This window comes from Pogona vitticeps, chromosome 1, assembly GCF_051106095.1.
Source record: "Pogona vitticeps strain Pit_001003342236 chromosome 1, PviZW2.1, whole genome shotgun sequence".
Taxonomy (NCBI): domain Eukaryota; kingdom Metazoa; phylum Chordata; class Lepidosauria; order Squamata; family Agamidae; genus Pogona; species Pogona vitticeps.
In genome coordinates, this window is record NC_135783.1 from 188,815,651 (window position 1) to 188,824,137 (window position 8,487).

At 40.9% G+C, this 8,487-nt stretch overlaps 1 long non-coding RNA gene across 1 annotated transcript; it reads right to left on the reverse strand.

Moving 5' to 3' along the window:
- Positions 1-267: 267 nt before the first annotated feature.
- Positions 268-8,187, reverse strand: LOC110080941 (uncharacterized). The gene is made up of 2 exons (XR_002300886.3): positions 7,770-8,187; positions 268-6,787 (listed from the first exon to the last, which is right to left on the reverse strand). It is a non-coding gene; the product is annotated as an uncharacterized LOC110080941 (long non-coding RNA).
- Between the last annotated feature and the right edge of the window lie 300 nt (positions 8,188-8,487).

The window sequence follows — 8,487 nt, forward strand, 5'->3', positions numbered from 1 at the left end:
AGTTTTTTAAACAAGAATAGTTCTTGTTATTTTAATTCATTTGGTTCTGGAGGTAATGCCTTTTTGGGGATTTGTCATTTTTTACCATTTTAAATATTTGTTAAAAGATATTTTTCTCAGAATTTTTTTTTTTAGCAAGTTCATGCATTATAAGTTTCAGAAGGGAACCATATTCTCTGTGCCAATGTGTCACTGTGGGGAAAAGAGTACAGTGGACCCTCAACTTACAGACGGCTCGACTTACAGACTTTTCGAGTTACAGACTTCTCTGGCTGCAAAATTTAGATTCGACTTGCAGCCAGAGAATCGACCTGCAGACCAGAAAAAAACCAAAATGCAACAAAAATGGAACAAAAACGGCCAGTTATGGGATTAATCGGTTTTCAATCCATTGTAGGTCAATGGAGACTCGACCTACAGACTTTACGACTTGCAGCCACCGTTCCAATACGGATTAATTCCGTAAGTAGAGGGTCCACTGTAGTGCCTCTACCCTGCTGAAGAAGATGCAGGCGATGGAAATGGATTCTCCTTCTTGATGGAGACTGGGTACCATTGTCACGTTTTTGACTTTGACTGTGGTAGCTTTAAAGTTGGGAGGGACCATCTGCTTATATTACAAGGAGAATAATAACAAAGATAACAAGGACACATCTGAGGATTTCCAAGTTAAAATCCTAGTGCATTTTTTTCTGATCTTTCATACACCCTTTGCTAAAATATAGGAAAGGAACTTCCAATTTTGCAAATACAAACAGTGGAAGATTTGAATGAAAAAAATGTTACTATATAAAATTAGTAAATCTTTGAGAATTATTAATGTATTGTCAACTAGAGTTTTATAATACAGGACTAGCACTATTCATTATTATTTAGGGGAAAACACACATTTTTGAATAGCATATGTTAGAATCTTATTGATGTTCACATCAGATTTGTATAACTTGCTGCGGCTAATAATAGCTATGGTTAGTGTCTTGGTTATGCCATCAATTGTGTGACTAGGCGCATACCTGAGACATGCCCCAGTTAGCCCCACCAAGTTTCACAGACCTTACATGATAATGCATCTGATGGAGAAGAGTTAACTTAAACATTTCAGCAATACAATGCTAAACCCTTCCCCCCACCCATAGTGGATGTATTCAATATGGAGTCACATATGACCAATTTGAGAGCAGAGGGTGGGGGAGAAAGAACATAATTGCAATAGGAAGAAAGAGGTTAAATCCCACTGCTTTCCTGGGCAAGGATTTTTGTTTGCAAGATAAGTATTTCGAACAAGCTATTCTCAACTGTTAAAATCAGAATTCAAAATCTCCATCCAGGAATCTAAATGTTTGCAATTTTCTCCTATGCCCTCATTTAAAAAAAAAAAAATCTCTAATAAGCGTGAGAATTCTTTGCTTTAAAAAGGTAGTCCCGAGAATGTTAATATTCAAGAGTTCTTCTTTGGAATAGTTCTAAAACGTGATAAGTCTACTTCTGTTTTTATATATTATTTTGTCTTTTATATATGCATAAAAGAGGTGTTATTTAAACCGTGCTATGTGAACTACATGACACCAATAAAGGCTCAGCAATTCATCTGCCTGCTTTGAATATTTCAGACTAACAGAATATCTCTTAAGCCAGAATTTCAACCTGAAGATTGCAAATGGATCACTATAAGAACACCTTGGAGGTGGGAGCAGGAGATTAGCTATGAGATTGTTTGACCAAAAAGCCTTATGGACGGCCAGAAATCATTCCGGAATTACTGTGCTCAAATTTGACCTTAATCAAGAACTATATACACAGCAGCCTCTCTGTGCCTTTAGTGGCCACTGTTTCTGAAAAGTCAATACTAATTTTTGTGTATAGTGAGCCTCATTCCAAGCCTTACTTTGTCCAATGTTTCTAATAATGACTAGCTCAGGCCCTTGCTCCTTCCTTGATAAATAGGGAGACTTCTGACTCTCCAAACACGGGAAAGGCAATCACTGTAGCAAAGAATGGAAAAAGCCAGAACTGTGATTGTCTTCTCCCACCCTAGCAAGAAGAGGCATGAACATCAATGGTAGACGCAAATCCACCATAGCCTGGATCAATGTATCATTAAAGATGGAAAGAGCAACTATGTGCATCAATAATACAGACTGACTTACATTGAGAATTATATACAGGTTGGTGGATAACTGAGTGTTGTTCTTTCAGATCAGGATATGTCCATTTCAAATAACAACATGCATGCAATGCATAGATCTGAATGCGTTATGAAAACCAGAATAGTATACCTGTGGTTATGGATGAAAATCTCAAACAGGTAATGGCAGTCCACAGGAAAGCAGAAATATCTCTGCAGTAAAGGGTTGATTTATTCCCTCAGACATCCCTGCTCCAGAGTGATGTAGCAGAATCCTAGTTACCATGTACCAGGGATATTGGCAAGTCTGTGGGTTCAAGTCCCAAGTCCGAGTCTGAGTCTTCGGTACCAAGTCCTGAATTCCAAGCCCCAAGTCTGTGCCCCTAATGAAAATAAGATTTTATCCCCAGAAAAAACGGACGGGTGGTTGGGTTCTGAGTAGAGATGGGATATCTGTACAGTGGTGCCCCACATGACAACAATAAACCGTTCCAGGAAAATCGCTGTTAAGCAAAATTGTCATCATGCAAAAAATAATTCCCCTTGGAATGCATTGAACCCCATTTAATGTGTTCCAATGGGGAAATTACCTCGTCGTCCAGCGAAGATCGCCCATACGGGAAGCCATTTTCCGAATGCCGATCAGCTGTTAAAATGGCTGCCTTGTGAAGCATGGGTCCGGAAAACACAGGGCAGCCATTTTAGGAACCCGACGAAGATTGTTGTCTTGCGAATAAACGGTCTGTGAAGCACCGACCAAATTGTTGTCAAGCGGAATTCCCCCATAGAAATGACTGTTTTGTGAATCGCTATAGTGATCGCAAAAAGTCACCGTCCTGCAGATTTGTCGTACAGTGGGGTTGTCGTCTAGCGAGGTACCACTGTATATGGATATGAATATCCCAGACCCAAATGACTGGGAAACCCAGTCCTGCCTCCTCAAACTGACCCCTCCACTTATGGGTTGCCATGCAGCCCACATCCTGCAGTGGCTGAGTGGGGAGACATGATCCCGCCCCCTGGCTGGAGTGGCCAGCAGTGCAGGGAGGCAGAGAAGACCCAGCTGGGCTACATCCAAGATTGGCATGACAAGCAGGATACCAGCCATGAGCACCGCATAGCAACCCATTATTGGATGGGTCAGTTGGAGGAGGCGGGATTGGGGTTCCTGGCCACCTGAGTCCAGGATATTTGTATTTCTGTACAAACATGAATATCCCATCTCTAGTTTTGAGTCATAACTTGAGTCTGAGTCATTGGGGTGGGAATTGAGTCGAGTCCAAGTCAAATCACCAGTGTGACTGAAGTCTAACTTGACAGCAAGTCCCATCACTTGAGTCCCCATCCCTGCCATGCTTAAACCTTACATTACTCTGGAATGAGGTTCAGTGATGGAGGCATCCATTCTAATGCAATATCATGCAAAACTGCAGGGGAACACAGCCTCTAAGTTTACTTGCACAAGCACTGAGAAAAGCAAAATCAAGTAAGTTTAGAGTTTATTCAAATAGAGTTTATTTAAAGTTTATTCAAGTTTATAGTGTTTATTCAAATGATGCGGATTTGTTGGTGTTCTTAAACACAATGCTTTGCAAGGTCTCAAAAATACGACCCCAGCAGTTTCTGACAGCATGGAACTGAATGGAAAGCCCATGGTTCTTCATTTACGTCATGTATTATTCTTCATCAAGGTGTATTTTAAAACATGTCTTTGTATACATCTTGCCACACCTCCCAACCTTTGCTGTTTTAAATAAGTCATTTTTCTGAAGCTTCTTTTATGCAGAAACTAATTTTCTACAGGAGAACCTATTTTATTATAGCTGCACAAGAACAAAGCTATGCTGTGGTTCTGGTAGACTCTACCAGGTAGAGCAAATCAACATTCTACAAGGTTATTTTAAAAATGGGGGCAGCCCAAGCAAAAAAACAAAACAAAAACCCTACCACTCTGAAAATGGGTTTCAGATCAGCACGAAACCTGTATGTAGTGTATATATATATATGTATCCCAGGGGATACAAATACAGTAAGTGCCTCGACTTACAAACGTCCCTACTTATGACCATTTTGAGTTACAACAAGCTCCGGCTGCAAAATTTTGCTTCTACTTGCAACCGGAGCTTCCACTTATGAATAGAAAAGGGCAGGGGAAAAAGGTGGGGAATTCAAATTGCTAAATGTAGGTGGCAATGAGGCTGCTTCTTTGTAGCTCTTTCACCCCAGCAGTTAGAGAGTGTGTGATCGGAGGAGGCTTAGGACTGCCTGGCTTCTGCTTCTGAGTGTGTGTGTGCGTGTGTGTTTGCAGGGAGGCTTGGGACTGCCTGGTAAGGTAAGGTGCTGTTTTCTGCTTTTCAAAAACTGTTCTAGGTGGTTTTGCAGCATGGTTTTGGGCTGGTGGGGTTATGTTTCTGTGCTGTGATGAGTCTTGGGTGGTTTGTTTGTTTTGGGGGGTTTTTTTCCCCATTTCTGATGGGTCTTGGGGGGTTTGGTTGCTTTTTGGAGTGTTTTTCCCCATTACCGGTGGGTCTTGGGGGGTTTGTTTTTTGGGTTCCCACCATTTCTGATGGGTCTTGGGGGGTTTGGTTGCTTTTTAGGTTTCCCCCCATTTCCGATGGTCTTGCATGCTTCCCTTGCTTTTTCCATTGTTCTCTTAGTATTTCCGATCTGCTCCGTTTATTTTCTGTGCATTTCCGACTGGGGCCCTTTGTTTTCTGTACATTTCCAATTGGTCTTGCACACTTGATTGATTTTCTTCCCCACCCCCCCTTCGGCTGGAAGGGATTAATCTCGTTTCCAATGAGTCTTGCAGTGAGGTTTTTGTGTGATTTTTTTTTCTTCAGCCGGAACAGATTAATTGCATTTCAATGCATTCCTATGGGAAATGGTGCTTCGACTTATGACCATTTTGAGTTACATCTATCTTCTGGAACAGATTATGGTCATAAATCGAAGCACCACTGTATGAAGCTCAGCACCACAGGTGCCATGGCAGTCTATTCCTGCCCCTCCCCTCAAGTCAAGTTTATCCACTGATTGAGCTCCTTGCATCACGCACATCTGATGGCAGCAAAGTTGCACCATTCATAGACATAGTCCTGCTGGCTCTGCCCCGCCTCTCCCATTAACCGAATGTTCAGTAGCTGAGCCGGGACACTCGTCTTCCCACTTCCTCACCAGAGCAGTCGGCTAAGGGGAGAGGCGGGGAAGCGCTAGAAGAATTATGATCATGATTGGCACAATGTCGCCTCTCATGGACATGTGCGCTGTGAGGAGCCCAGTGAGTGGACCAGGCTGGTTCTGGGGGGCGGGGAAGGACCACCCTGGCACCTATGGTGCTGAGCTTCATATTTGTATCCTGAGGGATACAAATACGAAGCTACCTGTCTAATTAAGACTGTTAGTTCAAATCCTTACTTGGCTATGAGTGTAATTAAGTGACTTTGGGCCAGTCAGTGTCTCAGTCTGACCCACCTCATAGAATTATTGCAGAATTAAAGCAGGAAACCAAAATATTAATATTTCAGAAATGTGTGTCTGTGTGTCTGTGTGTCTGTGTGTCTGTGTGTCTGTCTGTCTGTCTGTCTGTCTGTCTGTCTGTATGTATGTATGTATGTATGTATGTATGTATGTATGTATGTATGTATGTATGTATGTATGTATGTATGTATTTCATAGGTTTTAATACTGCCCTTGTTAGTGCAAGGCACTATTTGGGGGGATTAAAAAATGTTAAAATCAAACAAAAATGACAATAAATCAGACAATGAAGATAATCAAATTATGATAAATCATACAAATTAAAACTCACAAAACTAAGACAGTGCACATATTATGTATAATAGAGTGAGCAGGGCAAGCGGCATATTCATATGAGGTTGTTATCACAGGCCTGTACAAAGAGCTGCATTTTCAGCAACCTCTTAAATTTATTCATTTATTTTATTTTATTAGATTTATACCCCGCCCATCTAGACAGATAGTCTATGGTGGCAAGGGAGGGAGGGAGGCGACCAGCCTGTGAGCTGGTTCCAGAACCGAGAAGGTCCAACTTCTAGTAGATGTTTTTCTGGCCTTCTAGTATGGCCACCTGGAGAAGCATTGGCTGAGAGGATCTGGTGGCACAGGTAAATGACCTTGGGGAAAGATACTTTATAGGTAAGTACCACAACCTTGAACTTGACCTGGGATGTCACCTTCTTCTAAATATTGTTTTAACCATGCATTTATGTGGTGGCAAGCCAGGAGGGCAAATTTTTGCCCACAGAGAAGACAGCAACAGACACAGAAATGCCTTTTGCTGAGGCGCAGTAAGAACCAAGTCAGGACATGTGAAAGAAAACAACACTGAGCAGTGGCAGGGCCAGTCTGCATTCCAATGGGCAACAGTGATAAGCAGAAATCCAGCCCTCTGAGAAATAGTCAATCAGCACATTATAAATTTCTGCTAGCATGTGAACTAGTCATTCAGAAAATCAGACCCTTTCAAAAATTATCCATCTGTTTATGCAGATAAATGATACACACAGTTTGGGACGCCTGAGGAATTCTGTCTTTGCATATTCTGATACCAGCTGAGATGACCCCAAGTATATGGATGAATGAGGCCATAATATATTCACTGTCTTTTGCATGGCTTGAATGTTCTGATGTAGTTTCTGGCTGAAAAAAGTATGGAACACTTGTTTAGAATGTGAGCTAAATCCAACATTGATCTGACCTAGAGTTAGATACATTGAGATGAATGGAAATTGTTAGTCAAAATGACCTAATTCTCATTGTTAATCTGAATTAGAGTTCATTAATTGAATCAATGGGACTAGTATGGTATTGGGTTTGCTACGTATTTGTTTAATGGGTGTTCTCTGGATCTGACTAATCGTTGGATTCAGCTGAATTAACTTAAGACGCATTCATTCCCGTGGGTCACTCCTAGGAAGGACTCATGTTGGATCTTTAACAATACTCATTGTCTTTAACAATACACATTTAAATGTGCATTTTTGTCCACTTTTAAAAATGGCTATTGTGCTCACAGCACAGAATAAACTATGTGTTAATACATATGGAAGGATGTCTGGACAAGAGGTTGGCAAATTCATGCATTCACAATAAGTAATAGGGGTAAACATGAAAGTACTCTAACAAACAAGATAGACATTATACAAAAGATGCAGGATCAAGGTATTTTTTGTGGCTGCTTGGGAGAATTATAGGATATTGGTGTATGTATACAATCAATTGAAGATAAATTCCCTGATGTTTAGGATTGGAATGTCTAGCAAGTAAACTGGTGTTTTGAAACTGGCATTTGGTGATCAATGTGATCATAATGGCTTTATTCTTTCATGTGTTTTGTTTTGCTTTTCATCTATTTTTAATTTATTTTCCATCTGTTTTAATGACCTTTTGGATACACTGAATGCTATTTTTAGTAGAAAGCCAGGACAATGATATAAAGAAGGAGGAGGAGGAAGAGGAAACACTGCAGTAGGGAAGCTTCTCAGCCTCATTGACAAAACATCAGGTTAAAGAAAGAGAAGGATATGAGTCTTGCATCTGGGTGAACTGTAAAGCAGAGTGAGAAAGCTGGGCATTTTTCCCTGCTTTATGTTTGTAACTGATTTCAGGTACTGTGACTTACCCAGTCAAATCTTCCATGATGACACAAATTTCACAAAAAAAGACCCTCAGAAGATTGGACTGATACCTGACACTGCCTGAAAGCAAAGAAGAAAAATTATTCACTCACTCTGCCTCCTGAAAATTAAAGCAATGCAATAACAACTTCTCAATTCTCTTTGATATGCTTCCTGCACATAATAGTTGCTGATCCAGAGATGGGGAATTCTCTTTGAGGGACTCCATGGCTGGAGTTTTCAGGAGAGCTTGGACTTTTCATTGACATTTCAGCTATCAGAGTTTTTCTGATTTGGCCTTCCTGGTTCTTTTGTTACAGCATTTCGTTTTCCCACTGAGTGCATCTTACATTTTTCCCCTGTTTCTAAATTCTTCTAAATGCAAGAAGAGGTGCTGGTGATACTTTATAGGCCACTAATTAAAAAAAATACAGTGTGAGCTTTTGTGGGTAAATCCCACTTCTTCAAAACAAGTATCAAAAGTCCAAACATTAATGGTAAGATGGATTTTGGCAGGAGGTGGCTCTTAGATGTAAAGTTCTTAGCAAGATGAATTTTGCCAAGCCTGTTTGCCTTAGATGAGACAAGAAGCAGTAGAGTTGTTGTTTCAAAGTTGCTGTTGAGGCAGCTCTGTGTTGGATTTCACACCCCAGTTCTTCAAATAAAGGGGCCATGTGCGCGTGCGCGTGCGTGCACGCACGCACGCACGCACGCACACACTCC